Genomic DNA, 8,854 nt, shown 5'->3' on the forward strand with positions numbered 1-8,854 from the left:
TTCCCGAATGCCCACATTGAATTCAGAGTTTTACCTGCATTACTTCCTTTAATTGCCACTACTCTTTGATGTAGGAGCTATTGTTGTCACCTTTTTAACAGAGAAGGAAAACAAGGTCCCTTAATTTATGCCTTCAATAAATATTTGACTGCTTCTTACATGCAGCAGACCCTGGAGATATATCAGCAAACCAAACAGAAAGAACTAGGAAGTTGCCCAAGATCACACAGCTAGGAAATGAATGCTGTACTTTGAAAGTCTGCTTAGTCTTATGTTGTTTTTATTGATTTATATTATTATTTTATCCTTTTAATACATAAACATTAGGTGGATAGATTTAAATGAAAATTAAATAGGTTAATACTTCACCTCCTCCTCCCTGGGTCGGGAAGATCCTCTGGAGAAGGAAATGGCAACCCACTCCACTATTCTTGCCTGGAAAATCCCATGGACAGAGGGATAGTCTGGCAGGCTATAGTCCATGGGCTCGCAAAGAATCGGACACGACTTAGCATCTAAACCACTCACCTCCTCTAAGGAGTCATACTGTTACATAAAAGGAAGTGGTGGTCCTAGGTAGTTATCAGAAAGAGACCCTCTGTGACAAGTGGAATAGTTTTTTTGGTTTTTTTGGGGGGGGTTGATAAATTTTATTTGAGAACTTATGCAAATATTCCCGTTTGAGTTTTAATCCTCATCTTCCTCCTCTTCTTCATCTTGATTAATCTGGAAGTAACGCAATTGGTAACTTTCTTTGCTGTTAGCGACTACGCGTAACCAATCTTGTAGATTATTCTTCTTCAAATATTTTTTGGTAAGATATTTCAAATACCTTTTGGAAAAGGGCACCTCGGAAGTTACAGTAATCTTGCTCTTGCTTCTTTCAATTGTTCCAACACCGCCACCCAGGTTGCCAGCTTTTCCATTCACCTTGATCCTCTCCTGAAGAAACTGCTCAAAATTGGCAGCACCCATGATTCCATCTTCTACAGGGTGGGCACAGTCCAGAGTGAATTTTAGGACTTGCTTCTTTTCTTTGCCCCCCTTGGCCACAAGCTTTTTCACAGGCGCCATGGCGGCAGCGCAGGCAGGAAGGGCTGGAATAGTTTTTGTATCTGTGCTCTAGTCAGTCAGCCACGTCTGACTCTGCGACCCCGGGAACGGCAGACTGTCGGGTGTCCTTGGGATTTTCCAGGCAAGAGTACTGGACTAGGTTGTCATTTCTACTCCAGGGGATCACCCTGACCAGGGATTGAACCCACGTCTCTTGCATCTCCTGCATCCATAGGCAGATTCTTTACCATTGCGCCACCTGGGGAGACTTGCCCTCCCTTCAAACACACACACACACACTTACACACAGACACACTCACACAGAATCAACACACCGCTATAGGGTTACATGCCAATTTATTCCTATCCAGAGTGACTAAGCCCTAGTTTTCTTAGTACAGTGGCAGTTTGCACCTGATGTAGAACACTTAATGCCTGTTAATTATTTTTAAAGCCCTTTCCACTTTTAAAACTATCCCGGCTTTAATGTACATTGTTGGATAACCCTACTTACACTCTACATTGAAGCTTCAAACTTTCTCATTCCCAGTTAGGACCTTAGCTCTCTGTTCATTTTCCTTTCCTCCACCATTAAAGGGGTAAAGTCTCCCACACTTTCCCTAAGCCCAAACGGATCATAATGAGGGGAGCTGGAAGGGTGTGGAGATATTGGAGGGTGAGGGCTTTATAAATGAACTGTGACAGGTGAATGGAGAAAGTGAGAAAAGAGAGGTTAAAAAGCAAAGACAGAGGCGAAACCTTTCTCTACCCCATCCAGTGACCCCTGTGAAAAAATATTCCCAGGTGCAGCTCAGCCTCCAGACAGCCATCCCCCACTCCTCCCAACTTCACCCAGATGAATCTAGGAGTTAGAAGAAGCCCAAATCCCGCTTTAAGGGTGGGAGCTGTTTATTCCCCTAGGCTAGAAGGGATTTAACGTCTTTAAAGGCTAAATTAAGGCTCTGAATATTTTCTGTGGGTACCAGCTGAGGCCAGGCTAAAACCACTCTGCTGTCCTCTAGGAACCTCCTACAATAATTCATGGGAAGGGTTGCTACCTACTACTGAGGAGGCTGATGCGGTCTTTCTCTAGATATTGTTTCCCACCCAACCGCCTACCCCAGGCAGTTAGCTATTTATTGGTGGTATTGAAAATTTAGCCTTACCAAAATTATTTTTTCCTTGTGAGTTATCCCTTTTATTTTCTTTAACAGCTACTGAATTAACTAATTTTGAACCCGTTTTATTTTGTGTTGGGGTACAGCTGATTAACAAACAATGTTGTGATGGTTTCGGGTGAGCAGCATAGGTACTCAGCCATATATGCATGAACACATGCATGAAGACATTCTCCCCACAAACTTCCCTCCCATCCAGGCTGCCACATAACATTGCACAGAGTTCCCTGTGCTATTCAGTAGGTCCTTGATGGTTATCAATTATTAAATAAAGCAGTGTGTACATGTCCATCCCAACTCCCTAACTATCCCTTTCCCCCACATTCCACATTTGAGAATAATTGGAATACCCATCCAAGTTCCCCAAGGTTTTGGGATAGTATGAGTGTCTGAGCCTCCCTGTATCTCTCCCCTTACTCCCCGACTGTTCTGAAAAACACTAGCCTCCCGAGAGGTGGCTTCCTTTTCCTTTTTCTCTGCCTAACTAACTCTGCACTCTCTTCAGGCTCCGAGGCGGTCCCCATCCCATTCTCTGAGTCCCCTCTCTACTGTGAGCCCTTTTCCCCCTCCCATCTTTCCCCTTCTTTAGTGCACATGTTCCTCAATTTGATTTACTTCTCTACATTGTGTAGCTTTGCAACGGTTGGTCCTTAGAGAGTCCTCAAAGAGAGCACTCCATCTGTCAGCCTCTCACTATCCCCTCCCTGGCCTCCAGCCATCGTCCCCCCTCCCGCTCCCCCTTCCCAGGGGCAATTTCTTTGGGAGCTGTGAAAGATTTAGGCAAACTTCCTCCCGTCCTCCACCTCTTCCCACCTCAGCCCACACTTGAGAGTTTTCTTTTACCTGCTTTCCGCCCAATCTCACTCAATCTGATTCCTGCCATTCTCTCAAGGAAAGCCTTTGAAGTCACAGAAATCAGTGAGAAAATGCGGTCCAGTGAAGTCACCTTGCACCCCCTCTCCTACTGGGATGCCTGATGCTGTATAATTAAGCCTTGCTGATCTAACGCTACACTGGGTTATCCATAGGTTCAGGATTAGGCACTTGGACAGTAGGGAGAAATGGTACGGAAAATCCCAAGCTGGATATAATTCAAAATTATATCTCATTCAACAAATATCTACTTGTTCAAATCCTGGAAGGTGCTGGAGACACAAATGTGAACAAAATTGGAACACTCCAGGGATTCATAGTCCAAGGAAGGCTATTCACACATATGAATGACTTTAATCAAGGAAAAGGATGATGCGTGCAACACAGGCCCTAGGACTCTAGAAGGTGTCTTATGGCTCAGGGAATGCTTCTAGTAGGAGATGGAATTTGAGCTGTGCCTTGAGACAGACAGACAGACATGGCTTCTGTGTGTATTCCCATTAATGCAGCAGCAAGTGGAAACTGGGCATTTGTGTGCATTTGTCTCTAAATAGTGTGTATTTTTCCCGTAATCTTTGTTTTTACTGGGTATAAGTAACTGTGTATAATAGTCAACCTCTCAAGGGGGTATATTTGTTTAAGGTGACACCCTTAGATGTTTTGTTTTGTTTGTGACTGCTGAGGAAAATCAGCAGATTTACTTACTTTATCACTTTTGATTAGGATTGATAATTCAATTAACTTGTTTCTGGGAAATGTGTTGCATGATTGTACTAGCTTTCAAGATTATTAGAGAATAACTAGCAAGTTCATATATACAGAGCGCTTTAGATATCTGCCTAATTTTTTCCTCCCTTGGGCAGAAAAATCTAAATTATTTTGTGCATGGAAAAAAAAGATAAAACATCCATAGGGAGAGTGAACTTGAATGAGGTTACCCACTGAGATGGCTTGATGACGTGACAGGAGTTTATCTGAAAACAACAACACAACAAACCAAACAACAACAACAACACAACAACCAAACAACAACACAACAAAACCAAAAGTCCCTTGTGTGTTAAGATGAGACTACGATTCTTGCTTACATAGTTTCACCTCAGATGATCTAAACAAAACAACCTCAAATCAGAAGTATCCTTGTGTAGAAGTAAATTCATCCCTGCTGTCTATTTAAGTTAAATTAGGAAATAACTCAACTGGGCTCAGCATAATAATTAATTCAATTTAGGTAAATTTGTGAAATAAAACTTTGCAGCTTTTACCCTGTGTTTACCACAGCTTTTGAAGACATCTAAAAATGGCAGAAGATAAATAAAAAGCACACGTGTGTGTGTGTGTGTGTTTGTGTTTGGTTGCTCGGTTGTGTCCAACCCTTTGTTACCCCTTGAACTGTAGCCTGCCAGGCTTCTCTGCCCATCAAAATTTTCAGGCAAGAATACTGGAGTGGGTTGCCATTTTCCTCCTCCAGGGGATCTTCTCTACCCAGGGATCAATCCTGTGGCCCAGGAAAATTTTGAACACAATGTGACCTCAATTGTCTGCAATATGTGCTAAGAACTGACAGCTTTCTACCCCGTACAGCTTGCTGTATACATTAACCTGACTTCCGTATTCAAGATGCTCTTGCCCAGGTGGAAAATTATTTCAAATGCTTTACTGTTTATTTTAGGAATTTTGCTGAAACAAAGGGGAAAAAAAAGTTTAAATGAATATTGAATGATAGTATCAAGTGACTCCTTACTATCTAAGACTCTTCAAAATTCTCACTTATAATCCTTGCCTTGGTCTCTTTGTTAATCCTAAACTATTATATCATTATCTTTATCCTGTTATCTTCACATCTCACACTGAAACACTTCTCTTAAACTACACCTTCACATTATAAATATCCCAACCCCTTCCCAGTCCCTCTAAAAAAAATAAATAAATAAAACTCACCTCAGATTCTGACAAGGCAATGATCTCCCTAGCAGTAGAAAGCAAAAAATTAAACTTTGCCTTATAAACAGCTTATTTTGGTAGAATTTTGGAAGAATCCAGCATTTTCAAATATTCAAAGGAAAAAAAGCAGGAAAGAAATGCAACAGACTTCAGTTATTCCTTAGGCAGTAAGATATGTTTGATTTTTTTTTCTTTATTTTTATAGTAAAATGTTGTTTTACCAGTTTAAAATAAGTTGCTAGTCAAATGTGTAAGAGTTTCTTTGGGTTTCTTGAGGTACATTTCACATCACTAGAACACAGAGAACTTACAATTCCTCTGAAAGCAATCCAACATGGTGATTCAAAACACAGACTCTGAAATCCCAATACTTTCTAACTTCCTTCTAGAACTTACCTTTCTGAGTCTATACTAACTCTACTGATACTAATTTCCTGCATCTAATTCTTTATGATTATATTCTAAAGCCATCTTTGCATGCCCAAGTATGTACCTTCAGTCCAGACTACCCCCTGGATGCCAGACCCATATATTCGACAGCCAACTACCAAGCTATGACTCAGAGACATCTCAAGCTAAACTTGTCTAAAGCTGAGTCCTCATCTCTCTAAATCTTATCCTCCTCCAGGCTTCTACCTCTCAGTTACCACTGATAAAATCCCTCTCTCTAGGGGCCCTGGCCAAAGAGCTTGAGGTCATTCCTGTGCACTCTCTTTCTCTTACTCTTCCAGTCAACAAACTTTGGTTGGTCCAACTTTCCAAGCATATTCAGAATCCCACCATTTCTGCTATGACCCTGGTCTGAATCATCATCATTTTTACCTGGGTGATTGTCATAGTCTCTGGACTGGTCCTCTTCTTTACATCCCTAATTTTTACAAGTCTGTTCTCAGCCTAGCATTGAAGTGAGAACTATCTCCACTGTTTGCTCAAAAGCTTCTAACAGCTTCACACTTTCCTCACAAAGTCCTTCCAGGGATTTAGACATCTTTCCTTCTTCTGACTGAACCTTGGGTCCTCTTTACCTTGCCCACTGTCCTCCAGGATCCTTGGCTTCTTTGCATGTCTCAAATACTCTGATCTTCTCATGCTCCCTCCTTCATCTCCTACAGCCATTATTCATATCCAAATTATATTCAGATTAGATTATTTTGCCTCCCAACAAATAATTTCCATCCTCTGTTAAACACCCATTCATTTTTCTAGTGAATGTCACCTTTTTAATGAGCCTATCCTTCCAGTTATTGAAAGAAACCCCCATTTTCTTACCTCTACCGTAGCAGTACGATTATGTGCTAAATGATCACAATTCGTTCTCTTTGTTCATGTCTCCTACAGAATGAGTGCTCTCCTCATGTCAAAATTTATCTTTTTTTCAATGTCATTTCTGTAGCACAAAATGTACTATGTTTATTACATGTGTTGAACTGAACTGTGGGAGTTGATCTCAAGAATTCCACATCAGGGACTTGCCTGGAGGTCCAGTGGTTAAGAATGTGCTTGCAATGCAGGAGACATGGGTTTGATTCGTAGTTGGGAAGCTAAGAAGTCACATGCTGTGAAGCAATTAAACCCACTCACCACAACTGCAGAGCCTGCATGCCACAACTAGTGAGTCTGTGCCCCGCAACAAAAAAATCCCACATGAGGCAATGAGAATCCCATTCTGAGTGCCGCAACTAAGACCCGACCCAGTCTAAATAAATAAATAAATAATACTCAACAAAAAAGAGTCCCACATCACTGGCAGGATGACCTGGCGATCATTACATAAACTTTTTCTGAGCACCTAGGTTGGCCAGACAGTTTTAGGCACTAGGGATCTAGTGGAGAATTGAGTTGACAAGTTTCTTGTTAACTTTCTTTCAATAATACATGATATTATTGTTGCAGGAAGGGGGACCCCTTCCAGGGCCCAAAACTAGGCTCTCGTCTAACACTTGGAAATGAATTGTCCAAGGAGACACACGTGCTGACAAAGCAAGAGATTTTATTGGGAAGGGCACCCGGGTGGAGAGCAGGAGGGCAAGGGAACCCAGGAGGACAGCTCTGCCACGTGGCTGGCAGTCCCGGGTTTTATGGTGATGGGATTCATTTCCGGGTAGTCTTTGGCCAATCATTCTAATTCAGAGTCTTTCCTGGTGGCGCAGCATCGCTCAGCCAAGATGGATGCTTAGCGAGAGGGATTCTGGGAAGTGGACGGACATGCGGTGTCATCTTTCAACCTTTCCTGAACTCTTCCCGTTGGTGGTGGCTTATTAGTCCCATATTCCTTATCAGGACCTCCTGTCATAAAACAACTCATGCACATGGTTACTATGGTGCATGGCCAGGGTGGGCGGTTTCAGTCAGTGTGCTTCCCCTAAACATCACTGTTTACATAAAAATGAGAAAAATCATTTAAACACTAGAAAGTTTAATTTCACAAGTGTCCTTAGGAATAATCTCCTGACATTTAAACTCAGGATATTCGATCTTGCCTTCAACCTGTCCTATTTTCCCTCTGCTGTCACAGAAATCCTATTTTTGTCTTTCAGTGAGAAGTTCTTGTTGAAAATTCATTACTCAAAACAAATATCTTTGTTCCAGGCCTCAAGGGGTTTATGCCTTTAAAATGCTTATAATACTGTATAAGTAATTGAATTAAATATGTTGTAAAATGTCCATGTGCATGGCAAGAGCAAAGACTAAAATGAAATGTTAAATGTTTGCTTTGAATGCAAAAAGGAGAAAGAAAAAATGGGTCAAAATAGGGAAGAAGAGTTGGTGAAGTAGGTCCTTGCCTCTCTGTCTTTTCTAGAAGCATTCCATCCAGTTCCCTTGGCTTATCCAGGATATTTTCCTCTCTTAGGAACCAAACTAGCCCAAGATCTAGGTATCTCTCTGGTGCCCAAAGCATGCTCCATAGCAAACGTGTGTGTCTATGTGTCTTTGTATCTTTGTGTCTGTGTGTCTGTGTGTATAAGATACAGGAACAGAGGCAGAGAAGGAGAGAATGTCTGTTTACAGGACTTTGGCCTGAAAGAGTTCCTATCCCTATTCATGGAGCTTATAGAGAGTGAAACTCTTAAAGAAATGGGAATGCCGACCATCTTACCTGTCTCCTGAGAAACCTGTATGCAGGTCAAGAAGCAACAGTTAGAAACCTCCTGTGTGGAACAACTAACTGGTTCAGGATTGAGAAAGGAGTACTATGAGGCTGTTTGTCGTCACCCTGTTTATTTAACTTTTACCCTGAACACATCATGAGAAATGCCGGGCTGGAAGCATTCACAAGCTGGAACCAGGACTGGCGTAGAAACATCAGCAGCCTCAGATATGCAGATGATACCACTCTAGTGGCAGAAAATGAAGAGAAACTAAAGAGCCTCTTGATGGGGGTAAAGGAAGGAAGTGAAAAAGCCAGCATGAAACTAAATATTAAACTAAGATCATGGCATCCAGCCCCATCATTTCATGGCAAATAGAAGGGGGAAAGGTGGAAGCAGTGACAGGTTTCCTCTTCTTGGGCTCTAAATTCACTGTGAATGGTGACTGCAGCCATGAAATTAGAAGACCACTGCTTCTTGGCAGAAAAGCTATGACAAATCTAGACAGAGTGTTGAAAAGCAGAGACATCATTTTACCAACAAAGGTCCATGTAGTCAACGCTATGGTCTTTCCAGTAGTCATGTATGGTTGTGAGAGCTGAAGGCTGGCTGCTGAAAAATTTATACTTTCAAACTGTGGTGCTGCAGAAGACTCTTGAGAGTCCCTTAGACAGCAAGGAGATTAAACTAGTCAGTCTTAAAGGAAATCAACTGTGA

The 8,854-nt window shown here is 41.8% G+C and overlaps 1 pseudogene; it reads right to left on the reverse strand.

Moving 5' to 3' along the window:
* Positions 1 to 644: 644 nt before the first annotated feature.
* Positions 645 to 1,074, reverse strand: LOC136159069 (large ribosomal subunit protein eL22 pseudogene; annotated as a pseudogene).
* Between the last annotated feature and the right edge of the window lie 7,780 nt (positions 1,075 to 8,854).

Source organism: Muntiacus reevesi, chromosome 1, assembly GCF_963930625.1.
Source record: "Muntiacus reevesi chromosome 1, mMunRee1.1, whole genome shotgun sequence".
Lineage (NCBI taxonomy): Eukaryota > Metazoa > Chordata > Mammalia > Artiodactyla > Cervidae > Muntiacus > Muntiacus reevesi.